Genomic DNA, 14,629 nt, shown 5'->3' with positions numbered 1-14,629 from the left:
ATAGGCTGGAATGTGGATGTGGTGGTTGGAGCGCAGTAGACATTTTGGGCTATAATGCCAGAAGCTCTGTGTCGATAAGGAGCCTGGGCTCCTGCGGTTTGTGGCCATTGTTACAAGTCTGGTCTGCTTACCTGTCTTCTTTACCGTGAGAGACGCACCAACTTGTATTCGTAACAAACCAGTTATTTTAGGTTTTCTGAAACTTATGAACCCACTCATAAGTAATCTACCATGGAAAGTACACACACACACACACACACACACACACACACGAACAAACAGTATTGAAAAAAAGGACATGGATTCTCCAGTTGGACTGATTGCTTCAAATTCCAGCTCTGCTGCTTACTAGCTGTTTGACAAGTTTCTTAACCTCTCTGTGCCTCAGTTTCCAAATTTATAAACTGGTAATAATGATAATAATTGTGCAGTTTTTGTTTTTTTTTTTTTTAGAGAGGATTAAATGAGAGAATACATTTCAAAACAGAACAGTGATTGGACACATAGTAAATATTTGATGTATATTAGCTATTATTATATATAGACAGAGTCGACATGTTTGTTCATACTTTGTCTCTTATGCTGAGATAACTATAGAGCTGAACTGTGTATTTTCTCTTATTTACTTGATCATTTGATAACTTTCATTAATATCACAATATAAGAACATTCAAAATGTAGTTTATGCATCCATATTTAAGATTTTTATCTTAAGCTCATGCTTTAAGACATGAATTGTATCTAGAAGAGTGGATCATTAGGACTTGCTGTGTGTTCTGAAATTCTTCACTGTTTGGGTTTCTAATTTTTAGATACAAATACAGATTTCATAGTGGTAAGCACTAATTGGTACCTAGAGGAAGGGGTTTTACTTCTCTTCTAGAGGCTGTCTTCCAGAGTTTCTTAAGAAACCCAAGTTTGAATATTGTTTTTTATTCACCAGGAGTGTAGAGGGTGAACAAAGAGGGATCCATACCCGTAAGATGCTCCCAGCTAATAGAGAAAGCAGACATACTTCCTGTAGCTCTCTGGACAAGCCTCTTCTTATGTCTGGCTTCCTGGGCCGTGGGTGTCAAAAGGTGAGTAAGAGTTTGCCAGGAAGAAAAGGTGGGGCGACACTTCTGGGAATTTATCCCCCAAAGGCGCCTGCACAAGTATGGAAGGATGTATTGCTTATAGGAGTGAAATTCTGGAACCCGTGTGTCCATCTATAGAGGGCTGGAGAATCTGTGGACCTCCCTACAGTGAAATACTATACAGCTGGAAACAGAAAGGGGTTGCTGTCCGTGCACTGCTGGAAAACATTCTCCAGAATATACTATTAAGTGAAGAAGAAGAAGAAGAAAAAAAGAAGAAGCAAGGAGCACTGAGCATATATAGTTGGCTACATTTTGTTTAAGGAAAGTGAGGGGGAGAGAGAGTATATATATCCATATTTCCTGTATTTGCAGAAAGATTGGAAAGATAAACAAAGAATAAATAAAAGTGACTCTTCCCCAGTAGGGAGGGGGGTGGGTAGTGGGAAAGGAGAGGATCAGGTCAGAGTGCGAGCAAGCCTTCTCAATCCTTCGTTATCTTTTTTTTTTAATTTAAATTCAATTAGCCAACATAGAGTATATCATAGTCTCAGATGTAGTGTTCAATAATTCATCAGTTGCGTGGAACACCCAGTGCTCCTCACATCACATGCCCTCCTTAATCTTTATCATTTGATTTTTGAACCATGTAAATATATTATCTACTCCAATAAATAAAATGAAATATAATAAAAAGAGATAAGAACATTCTCAGCAGAGAATAGCACGTGCTGAGAGGTTCAGAGGCATGGAACAGCAACTACTGGGGAACAGAGGCCTCCCTAACTTTAATCTAGAGTCTCTCTGGTGGGGCTTCCCGAACTGTTTGTGTGTCTCTGTTTTGGATTTCTGGACACCTACTGGAATATAAGTCCTTAAAAGTATGGGACTTTGTTGGTCTTATTCACAACCAGATACAAATTACAAATTATTGTGGACTGAGATCTTTTGTTTGACATGCATCCCAGCATCTTATGAGGGAATAAACCCCTTCTGTTTCCATAACCTCGTTCTGCTTCCCAGCTGGGCTCCTATGCTCTCCTTTTACTTCAAGTCTCCTGGACCAGGAGTCATTCCATCTCTCTTCAAGAAAACGAAAAGGTATAGCAGGTATGGGCTGATGGGCCACAGAGAAATTATACATTTAAATAGAAATACATAGCTCTGACTAAAATGACACATCGATATAAATCTGTATGCATAGGTGCCTAAGAATGTAATGCATATAAGATTATATTTACACATCCACACAGAGAGCTAACATGAGATACACAATAGATACATTTCACCTGCTAAATAGGGACTATGTAAGTGGGTTTTCTAGAAGAGCAGTTGTCAAGAATTTTAGCTTGCATACCTCCTAAAGGAATTTTGAAAAAACCCTCCCCAACGTTTGGAAGTCAACATCTTATGATAAATTTTTTATCATAAGTTCAAATAGTTGCCAAGGATGTAATTTTTGGCATATTGTAAAATGTTGACATTTTAAAGTAAAAATGTTACATGTCTTTACAATATGGGCCAAATGGAATTTAAATGCTATAATGATTTGATATTTGTTGCATTTTAATCTTCCTTTTCTTTTTTTTTCAAGTTTTTATTTATTTAAGTAATCTTTACACCCAACATTGGGCCTGAACTCACGACCCCGAGGTCAAGAGTTGCTCACTCTTCGACTGACCCAACCAGGCGCCCTTATACCTATTGCATTTTAAATCGCATGTACTGTTATCATTAACATTCAGACATTTTTCATCTTCTTTTTCCTCTTTGAATTCCATTTTATATTTTATTTCTTTTTTTTTAAATTTATTTATTTGTTGACAGAGAGAGACACAGCGAGAGAGGGAACACAAGCAGGGGGAGTGGGAGAGGGAGAAGCAGGCTTCCCGCAGAGCAGGGAGCCCGATGCGGGGCTCGATCCCAGGACCCTGAGATCATGACCTGAGCCAAAGGCAGACACTTAACCGACTGAGCTACCCAGGCACTCCTATATTTTATTTCTTCACAGATTTTTATCCTAATGTAATATGTTTTTATGTTTGAAAGTCTTTTATTTGTCTCATAGTTATCAAGTCTGTGTGTGCAAATTGCAATGTCATATTTGTTTTATTTCCTATGGTAAGTGGCTAAATGTTAAAAAGTCCTCTCCTCCCCTAGAATTGAGTTAGCATCACAACAAATAGTAGAGAATTTGTCAAAAGAAGATATATTAGCTTTCTCTTGCCTCAAGAATGGTGTGTAACAAATAGTCACAGGCCGTAAACAATAAACTCAAGAGTCTGTGGGCTGGCTGCGTTGTTCTTTAGTCTAGAAGCGGTCAGCTGGCATGGCTGGGATGGCTCACAGGTCCGTAGCCAGCCATCTGGTCAGCTGGGATGCCCTGTGTCTGGTGCACATGGTTTCTAGCTCTCCGGTGGGCTATCCTGGGCTTCTTCCTGGGGCTGCTGGGCAGGATCCCAAGAGTGGTTATGGCCAGACAAAGCCTCTCACGTATAGCTTCCAGATGGACTCATTGTCACTTCTGCCACATTCCACTGGCCAAAGCAAGTCCCAAGACTAGCCCATACTTAGGGGTGGGAAAATACAATCAGCTCTGATGTGAAGAGCTTCAAAGTCACATTATAGGGAGAATATTTGGTTAGATTTATACTAAGTATTTCATTTTGGGGGGTGCTCATGTAAACGGCATTATGTTTTTAATTTCAAATTTCACTTGTTCATTGCTGGTATGTAGGAAAGTGATTGACTTTTATATATAATTTCATATTAGTTCTTTATATATATATGTGTATGTATATACACATACATATACACACGTGTATAATTCATATAATTGCATAGGAATTTTTTGTTTGGTTGGTTTTTGTCAATTCTTTCAGATTTTCTGCATAGATAATCATGCCATCTGCAAATGAAGACAGTTTTACTTTTTCCTTACCAATTTGGATACCTTTTATTTCCTTTTCTTGCCTTGTTGCATTAGCTAGGACTTCTAGTATGATGTTGAAAAGGAGTGGTAAGAGGGGACATCATTTTCTTGTTCCTGATCTTTGTGGGAAGGCTTTGAATTTCTCATCATTAAGTATGCTGTTAGCTGTAGGAATTTTGTAGGACTATTTATCAAGTTGAGGAAGTTCCCCTCTATTCCCAGTTTACTGAGGTTTTTAAAAATCATGGATGGGTGTTGGATTTTGTCAAATGCTTTTTCTGTATCTATTGATAAGATTGTGCAATTTTTCTCTTTTAGTCTGTTGATGATGACATTAATTATTTTTTGAATTGTTGAACAAGCCTTTCATGCCCGGATGAATCACTTGGTTGAGTGTATAATTCTTTTTATACATTGTTGGATTCGATTTGCTAATATTTTGTTGTGGATTTTTGCATTTACGTTTTTGAGAGTTTTTGGTCTGTGGTTTTCTTGTAGTGTGTTTTTCTGGTTTGGGTATTAGGGTAATGCTGGCCTCATAGAATCAATTAGAAAGTATTCTATTCCCTCTTCTGGAATAAGATCTTAATTATCAAACTGGTAAGAAGATGTTTTAAACTATTTTACTAAACAACACAGCAAATCTGGAAGAAATCACATGAAACTTTGATCTTAGGGCTTTAGCTAATGTATCTTGGACATTCCCGTTACAGTTAAAATGACCAATAGTTATTATATGGCTTTAGCTATTTGAATGTGCTTTTCTTCTCAGCTAATGATACCTCCTAGGGATAAGTCTTAAGAATAGCTGCAAAGAATTTCTTGCATTGAAAAATGTGAAGAAAAAAGTATTTTTTTCAGCATTAAATAGTTCTTACAGATGTTCTTCTTGATTTTTTTCTCATAGGACTAACCTCAACAACAGTGATTTTTCTTCCTCTCTCTCTCCCCCTTCTCTTTCTCTCTTTCCTTCTTTGACAGAGGTGAGAAAGTAGAAGAGGTGTCTGTTGATGAAAAGCTGTTTTTATTCCCATTTCTCTGCTGTACCATCTAAGTGAATTCAGACATCCCCAAATGGGCCAAATACCCAGTTTGAATAATGGGCTTTCTCTTAACAAGCAAAGGAGTGAATGTCTAAACCAGGGAAATCCCGAAAGCCCTGTGGGGGGACAGAACCTTTATTGCTCATCCTAGGAGGCTTCCCTTTTGTTGGCTGCCCTGGAGTTTTCCCATCATAGGATAATGAATCATGGTAAGATGTGTAAGAGTGGAGGGGCATGCCTTTCTTTCACAAAGTGAAGAAAGGCTATAGGGAAATCCAGCACCTTCTTAGCCCGGCTGCTTTAGGAAAGAGCACATATGGAAACTGAAAATCTGAAAGTTGATTCTCTTAAGGCTATCCACACGGTACCCTTGGAAGGTCTTCATGTGCCCCAAAGTTAGGGGGTGCCTAGTAAATTAGGGGATCTTCCAGGTTATTGGAGTAAAGAGGGACTGTGCCGAGCGCAGACATTCCTTGTAAAAGAAGAGAACTTCACTTATTGTCATGACTTGGCTATGTGCAGGAGAGCTGGGACAACTCTCCCAACTCTGGGAACTTTCTTTGGGCTTGTGTGCTGAGAACCACAGAAAAGGCTTTTCGGGGCGCCTGGGTGGCTCAGTTGGTTAAGCATCTGCCTTCAGCTCAGGTCATGATCTCAGTCAGGGTCCTAGGATTGAACTCTGCATGTCAGGCTCTCTGCTTAATGGTGGTGGGGGGGGGAGGAGTCTGTTTCTCCCTCTCCCTCTGCACCCCCCCCCACTGTGCTCTCTCTCGCTCAAATAAATATATAAAATCTTTTTTTAAAAAGTGCTTTTCTAAGTAGATCATAAGCATTCTGAGTGCAGATGCCTATCCTTTTTCCCCCAGAGGGCCCAGGATTGTGCTGGGCGTATGATAGACCTGCATACACACTTGCAAATGGACTTTTCTATTTCATGGGAGTGAAGGGCTCAAAGAGACCTCTAGAATTCTTCAGTTCACTCTCTAGTGCACCTGGTGAAATGAAATTCAAAGTCTCAAAGGCAGCTGAGAACTTATCCAAGTCTTACAAAGCAAGAGAAAGATTCCAGTAATATCACTTGTTGACCCCTTTCCAGGATCTAAGAGCCTGGAGTACCAGAAATGTTTCCCCATGTGTCACCTAAGTGTCGGCTTGTTTTCCATCATGGACTGAGGATGATTGGTCCCATTTATCAGTGACCTTCATCTTTACCACTAAGCTGTGCCTTCCTCCCACACTCCCTTCCTCTGGATGGCGGGTCTGGGTTCCTTTTATGTCTCAGAGGCGTAGCATATTTTTGGAAGGTGTTCTCATTTACCTTCTCTTATTCTGAGCTGGGGAGAATTTCAGTTTCAAAGGAAAAAGAATCTTAAAATTACCTTTCTAACTTTAAAAAGATCTGTGATATTCATGGAAAATGCTGTATGTTTGCTATTTCCCACTCTCCCCCCCTCTCAGAGTGCTCATTGTTTACCCCGATATCAGATCTCCCCATAGTCATTGCTGCTACTGTTGTGAGCCAGGCACCAGGTAGCCCTGATAGAGACCACACTCCTCAACTCCCCTTGCAACTGACTGTGGCCCCAAACACAAAAACAGCCGTGTTGCCTGGAAGCTTATGTACAGTTCCATCAAAGATAGCAGTGCACATGCTTTTGGTCTCTTCTTTGCCTTCTGTTTACTGTTCTTTCAGCTTATCTATTGCTGTGCACCAATCCATTCCAAAAATTAGTGGCCCAAACCACTACAATTTATTATTTTTTGCCATTCCATGCATTGGGAGGTTTCTTAGCGTATCTCATCGGATGTCCTAGTTGGGCCACAAGATCTAAGAGGGTCTCATTGTCATGTCCGGCAGCTGGGGCTCCTCACTTCTTCTCTACGAGAGTCTCATTCTCCCACGGGCTAGATGGGCTTCATCACAACACGGCGTTCTCAGGGCTTTGAGGGGGAGAGAAAGAGGAAACACCATGATTCCGTAAGGTCTAGGCCCTTATTCGTACGCCGTTACTTCCGCCAAATTTTATTGGTCAACCTGGATTCAAGGATGGAGAAATAGACTCCTGGTCTTGGTGGAAAGAGAGGCAGTGTCCTTGACATCTCAAAGGTGTGTAGACACAGGAGGGGTGATTCACTGGATTAAAAACAATCCATCACACTTGGCTCGGCTATGGATATGATGTCTAGAATGCAACCAGCTATCCTGGACAAGCTATAGAGACCTTGTGCTGAGAATATGGGAGCAGTGAGGGAAAGATCCTGAGTCTCTGCAACTTTGGGAAGGCTCTCTGTGAGCCATAGACTGTCTACCTCCGTTGTGGTTTTACGGGAGAGATTGATAAGCTCCTTTATTGTTTGAGCCCCTGTCATTTTGGACTTTCTGTCACTCACAGCCAAATCTTTACATGCTCTCCAATGCTCAATCTGTCTTAAATTCCCAGCGCTGCTTACCAGCCTACTTAGAGTTTTCTGCAATTTCAGGGTTGGAGAGGAAGGGGGAAACCTAACACTTTGGAGATGGCAACATGATGTTGTGATGTAATTTCCTGTCCCACTTGGCAAGCCTGGGGAAAATAAAATGAGGAAGGTGGCCAGGAGGGATGCTACCATGAGGCAGGAAAAAGTTTGGAATTGTCACAAGCCTGAAATGTTGCCTGGTTCCAAGTCGTTCAATGTAATCTGAAAGACTAGCCCAGGGGAGAGTCCGGGAACCACAGTGGCAGGACCAGGAATGTTCCAGGCAAACTGAAAAAGCCAAACTTGCCCATGCATAGACTTGTGGCTCGGTGGTTCATTTGGATGTGGTCAAAAGTGGGCCTGCTCCTTGATATAATGATAAGCTATGTATCTCAGATTCCATCTGGAAACCATTCTTAGATTTACATTATGAAGAGATGATTTTGAGCTGGGTCTCTCTTAGCTCATCTGCTTTGCATGTGCACAGGGTGGGTTTTAGGCATGAACAACAGCTTCTCTCCTCCCCATTTTTTCTTCAAATTTTATGGTTTGGTTTGAGCTTTATTTATAACATGTCACATGTAGAAATACAGCAGGGCACTATCCAGAGGCCAAGCAGTATCATATCATTTTACATATCCCCCCCTCACAATTAGTTGGGGCTGTTTTAAGGTTGCATTTTTTCCCCCTATAATGATACAGTACAAAGTGTTAACCAGAAACAGAAATATTCCCCTCTACCTCCGTCCCACCCTTCATCAGTCGCCCTCCTATGTTACCTCCCTCCGTCCCCCACACCCTCCTTATCAGTATATCAATCCTAGGTTCATTCACCCACCAGTGAAAAACAGATTGATCTGGAGGCTTCAGCCACTCTTAGAGGCCAAGGGACCTTGAACCCTTGTCCCATCCCTCTCTCTCCGCCAAACAGAATGGTACACAAACAAATCTGGACAGATAGAAGGCATCTATCTACTTTGAAAGAAGCTCCACGGACAAGGATGATCTGCGACCTTGCTTTGTTCCCCATCTCTGAGTGTAGAGGCCTCACCTCCAGGGACTGTCCAGAGTTCCTGAGACCTCCAACAGTGTGTGGTCTTTCGGTCACTCAGACCCCGTAACTTACTTCAGATGCTGGATCCTGCAGGTGTTTCAACTGCCTTTAGCACTGTATAAAGGACAAGCTGGTAAGGCACGAATAGGAAAACTGTGACATGCGACAGAATTACTGTCGAGTTAAAAAAGAAAATATACACATACATATATGTATATTTGTTTTCAGAGGTCTTAGCTTAGAAAACAAATTTGCATATACGTGGGCACATTTTACATATATTTGGACAAATTTGCATATACATGGCACAAATTTGCATGTTATGTTCATAAGTCTCTATTTCCAAATAAAGTTACATGAGAATAACTTATTTACTCTAATTTATATTTTCTCCCCTAGACCCATGCTGTGTTACATCAGTTGTGTTAGTAATGTATTGCGTTCCCCTAATTTGTCCTCCATTTCACAGACTCTGTTCTAATTTTTAAGAAATGCATCACCATTGTTTGTTGTGCAACCCAGCCCCGAAGGACATCAAGAGGACTTTGTGAGCTGATAGCCGTTGTCAGGTATCGTCTCTGGAGACACTGGGCTCCCTGGAGACACCCCACAGAATCCTCCAAAAAGTATTAGTAAATTGGGCTTTTAGTTGCATTAGATATAAATTTATATAATTTATATATACATTATTTAGTTGCATTTATATAACCTTATGTACATAGTTATGTAAAAAATATTAATATTAAAACTTACATGTGTATAGAAAAGGATTTTACCAAAAGTACTAGAACTTGCATCACAGTTATTCTCAAATGCAATATTACGGGATGTTAGTCATTGTTCAAAAGTGAGGTTGTCAAACCTACCGACATAATTGTGTGTGAACTTGAGCAAGTTACATCACTTCCGTGAGCCTCAGGTTCCTCCTCTGGGAAGTGGGGACAATGACAGCTGTCTCAGTGTTCCTCAAATCTCAGGCATGGGGTCATTACCCTAAGAATTTTCCCCATATCCTCAGATCACCCGTACTATTATTTACTTCATTTTTCTGGAACTTAATACCCGTTTAAGTTAAAAAGTTATTACCTACCTTACCCTAATTCTGAGCAAAAGTATCTGAAATGACGTTTGGTGTACTCCTTTCTTTTCCCACATTAAAATAAATACATAAATCTCAAATATTTTAAAAGATGCTCATCTGTATTCGTTCATTTCTCTGGTACCACTACACTTTGAGAACTGCGGCCAAAAAAACCCTGAAATAACATGGATAAAGAGCTCGGTGTAAGACGCGGGCAGAGCCATAAATGGTAGCCGTGTCTGTGGTAGCTATGGCGGCAGAGACAGCGAGTTTCCTACTTCATCCTTCTTCCCTCATAGTAACAGAACGCTGACGTTCACCTAGGCACGCAACTAAAAAACTACCTCTCCCAGAATTCCTCGCAGCTAGATCTAACCACGTGACTATGTTTTAGCCTATGAGACATCACAAAATCTTTGGTGAAATTTCTAGGAAGCCCCCTTAAGAGAGGGCGTATATTTCTGCAATGCCTTCCATTTTGCTTACTCAAACTTCGATGGGTAGGTGTCTCCAACCATAAAGAGGAGGGCCGTCTCCTAGGGACGGCAGAACCAAGAGGTAGAGGAGGCTAAGTTCTGGGTCATGGTATGGGACGACCATGGTAGCCTTAGGTGATTTACCTCTGGACTTGTTTTACATAAAAGAGAGGAAATAAATTCCTCTGTTAAACTACTATGTTTCAGAGCTTTCTATCACTGGCAGCTGAACAGAATCCTAATGGGTATAATGTTGTGCACATGGGTGGGTGGGGTGTAAGTGCTGGGCTGGGGCTGGTCATACAGGAGAGAGCCGATTGTTAACTTTTCATGAATTTGGCATGCTGGTGAATGTCATGTTGGTAGGTTGGAGTTGGCCATGGTGGGAGTATGGATACCACAGAAACGGCAAATGCTGCACATCAGAGCTTTTTTTTTTTCCTCCAAAAGAGGCAGTTATTGAATGTTTACCATTTACTGTCACACCACTGATGGGATTAAGGACTTGATCCACAGAAGTCTGATTATGTAGTGAGCGAGGTGACCTGAGTTTTGGGGAGTGATCTGATCTCCTCATTTGGTCTTAGTGTGTTCAAACTTGAAGTCAGGGGCTGTATTAAGCCCAGGAGCCTAGGCTTCCTTATTTTCTAGCTCTGATCTTGAATGGAGGAAGCTTGAATGTTACTTGGGGGGTGGGGTGTGCTGTGGGGAGGCCTCAACAGGTCCTGCCTTCCCCTTGCTGTAGGGGATTAGGAAGATAAGAAATGAGCATTCTGACTTTGCCATCAGGTGCTGAAAATACTGAGGCACATATACATATGATTAACCTATGAACCAATGTTTCCACTTTTCAAAGGTCAAAGTTGCTAAATTGGAAATAGACAGGCACATATTTAGAATTTACTGCCACCCCATAATTAATTATATTTAAACAATATGTGCTGCATATAGATTAGGTATAATATCAACAGTTTCCACAAATGGAGCTAATGAGTGTAACTTTGCCATAGTCAAATCTTATCCATAGTTATTCGTTACTTTTTTACTAGGAGGTATACCTATTGTCAACTGTTGATTTCTTTGATATCCTTTGTGTTCAGTTAACCCTCACACACGATTTCACCCCAACCCAGTAGATAGTTCCACGTCTTAGAGGACAAATTGGTGTACTTTCATGGGAGAGAAGAGGCTTTGATAGAAAGAGCTTATATTAAATTCTGGTTCCTCTGTGCTTCTGGATGTATAATCTTGAGCAAATTATTTAATTCTTGTATCAGTTATTAATAGCTGCATAACAAACTACACTAAAACTTAGTGGTTTAAAACAAACACTAGTGTATATTTTTTTTCTTTCAAAATTTTATTTAAATTCAAGTTAGTTCACATATGAGTGTATTATTTCTTAGGACTGATTTTTCTGCTGGTCTTGTCTGGGTTCGTACATGTTACTACATTCAGCTGGTGGCTGGGATGGAGCAGGGACCTCCTCACAGCATCTCGACTTTAGGGTTCCGAGAGAGAAAGCAGAAGCTCCTGGTCCATTTAAGACCTGGGCTCAGAAGTCCCGGAATCTTACTTCTGCTACATTGTTTGCTCAGGGCACATCACAAGGTCAATCTAGATCCAGAGAGGGAGAAATAGACCCCATCTCTTGATGGGAGGAGCTGCGTGCACACCAGGGATGTGAAGGATTTTTGGCTAGCATGTTTCTAGCTGACCTACCAAAACCTCCCTGAATTTCAATTTTTCCATTTGCCAAAAAGGGAAAATACCTTTTACAAAAGGTTACTATGAAAATTCAATGCTAATGTGTAAGAAACTGCTAATATAAGCCTGATACGTGAAATAGCTGCTGGATAAATGGCAGTTCACTCTTCCTTCCCCTTCCTTGGCTCTGCCCCAGTACACCCACCTCCCCAGCTCCTATCCCATGTGATGCTTTTCTGTTCCCCCAGCACACACGAATGTGAGCCTTTGCTGAGGTCTCAGGTGTCTGACATTTGGATGGATGACCAAAGGTCTGAGTATCATAGCTAGAGATTGTAGGCTTGTTTGGGGTGTTTGGGAGTGGGGCAGATATAGAGGTGGTACAGGGGACAGATTAAGAATGGGTCTAGGAGTAGGGTGTGGAGTAGTGTGTGATAGACAGGGCACATGGGGGTGGGGAGGTGGTGTCTGTTCAGTCTGGGACCCACTTAAGTACCTTCTGCTTCCTTCTGATGTTAAAGTTCAAAGTTCACTATAGCATACGTCTTTTAGGGCTATAGTTATGGACTGGTTGGGGTGTGTGTGTGTGAAAGAGAAGGAAGGGCAGAGAGAGATCAAGAGAGCCCTCAGGGAACGTTTGGCAAGGTCTGGAGACATTTTTGATTGTCACAAATGGTGGGGGTGCTGCTGGCTTCTAGTGGGTAGAGACCAGGCACGCTACTTTGCTAGAGACCAAACAACCTACTAAGCACAAGACAGCCCCCACAGCCGAGAATCATCCAGCCCCAAACATCAAACCCTGCTAGGGGACTATGGTAATTTCTGCTGCACCCTGTCCATCCCTCACTCACCTCCATCAGGTGAGGTGTGGCCTGATGGTTTCAAAACTCCTTTCACAAGATACAAATTTTGTCATACCATAAATAGAGCTAAACGCATATTCATGCGTTTCCATAGCGTGGGCCTCTGCATGCATGCGCTGTGGCTAAAGTGAGCTAGAAAAATGGAAAGAGTATGATGAAGGATGGTATAGAATAAGACAATAATAAGGGTTTTAACAAGAATTAATATTTATCGAGTCCTCCCTGCACGTCAGACCTTGGCCGAACATGCCACATTTCACATGGTCCCTGATGTCACCTGCCTGGTGGCCCAAGCTCTCTCTCCCCACAGGTCAAACTTGGGTATTTACATCCCCATTACTTTACCTTGGCTGCTCCCTCAGCAGGAGTGCCTGTCCCTGGAGAGGGGTGGGGCCTGCATTTCTTCTGGTTACTTATTTTTGGACAAATTTATTGAGATACAATTCACACACCACACAATTCAGTCAATTAAGATGCACAATTGAATGGTTTTTAGTGTATTCACATAGCTGTGCAACCATCATCACAATTAATTTTAGCACATTTTCATCACCCTAAAAAGAAATCCCATACTTGTTAGTAGTCATGTCCATTCTCTCCTCCCCCAACCCCGCAACCACGAATTACTGTCTGTCTCTATGGATTTGTCTGTTCTGGACATTTCATATTAATGGAATCATACAACACATGGTCTACTTCTAATCATATAATATATGCCTGGTTTCTTTCACTTAACGATGTTTTTGAGGTTCATCCATGTTGTAGTATGTATTGGTTTTCCTCCCTTCCTCCCCCTCCCTCCCCCTCCCTCCCTCCCTCCCTCCTCCCTCCCTCCCTCCTTCCTTCTCTCCCTCCCTCCCTCCCTTTATTTCACCAAATAGTCCATTATATGAATATAGCACATTTGATTTATCCATCAATCAGTGGATGGACATTAGATTGTTTTCACTTTTTGGCTGTTTGACTAAAGTTGCTGTGAACATTTGTGTACACATTTTTTTGTGGACATAAGTTTTCATTTATTTTGGGTATACCTAGGAGTGGAATTGTTGAATCCTATTATGTTTTGAGGAACAGCCAGACTGATCTCTAAAGCATCTGCATCATTTTACATTCCCACCAGCAATGTATGAATGGTTACAATTTCTCCACATCCTTGTCAATACTTGTTCTTGTCTTTTCGATAGTAGTCATCCTTAGTCTTCTGGTTACTTCTTGCTCCGTTAAGAAAAAATCTGGGAGGTGCCTGGCTGGTTCAGTTGGTAGAACATGTGACTCTTGATCTCAGGGTCATTAGTTCAAGCCCCACGTTGGGCATGGAACCTACTTTAAAAAAAAAAAAATCTGTTCAGTTCCTAATCTCACATCTCACCTCCTGTATCTGTTGTCTTCTTTCTGCTTTATATCAACCCCACAGGGTCCTTTTTTCTTTCCTCAAAAGGTAGTTGTAGGTAGTTGAGTTTAACAGATGATTTGAGGCCATGGGGTGGATGAGGAGAGACATCACTGCACAACACATGGAATAACTTCAAAGTAAAGGGCAAATGGTCCCTGATTTATGATGCAACTTTACAATGATGTGACAGTGATACACATTCAGTAGAAACTGTACATGGAATTTTGAATTTTGATCTTTCCCCGGGCTATCGATATCTGGTAGACACGCTGTCCTGATGTAAGGCTCAGGTCCCAGTCAGCACGCAGTCCTGAGGGTCAACAACCAATACACGGACAACCTCTCTGCATCCACAAGACCCTTCTGTGTGTCACCTTCAGGACAGCATTCAGTCCATGACACGGGAGAGTCAACTCTTTATCATAACATAGGCTTTGTGTTGCATGATTTTGCCCAACTGTCAGCTCATTGAAGTGTTCTGGGCACGTTTAAGGTGGGCTAGGCTGAGGTATGATGTCTGGTGGGTTAGGTGGATTAAATGCAT

At 41.5% G+C, this 14,629-nt stretch overlaps 2 long non-coding RNA genes across 3 annotated transcripts in view; one reads left to right on the top strand and one right to left on the bottom strand.

The window, feature by feature from the left end:
* LOC113927246 overlaps nt 1-14,629 on the top strand; it is a 46,425-nt gene that overhangs the window by 14,892 nt on the left and 16,904 nt on the right. For both annotated transcript variants that reach the window (XR_004820218.1, XR_003521555.2), the window contains exon 2: nt 944-1,079. This is a non-coding gene — a long non-coding RNA (uncharacterized LOC113927246). The remainder of the gene's footprint in view (nt 1-943; nt 1,080-14,629) is intronic.
* LOC113927245 lies at nt 6,768-9,913 on the bottom strand. Its single transcript, XR_003521554.1, has 3 exons — nt 9,653-9,913; nt 8,560-8,676; nt 6,768-6,992 (listed from the first exon to the last, which is right to left on the bottom strand). It is a non-coding gene; the product is annotated as an uncharacterized LOC113927245 (long non-coding RNA).

Source organism: Zalophus californianus, chromosome 7 (genome assembly GCF_009762305.2).
Source record: "Zalophus californianus isolate mZalCal1 chromosome 7, mZalCal1.pri.v2, whole genome shotgun sequence".
Taxonomy (NCBI): Eukaryota; Metazoa; Chordata; class Mammalia; order Carnivora; family Otariidae; genus Zalophus; species Zalophus californianus.
This window is presented reverse-complemented; position numbering and strand designations above follow the sequence as displayed.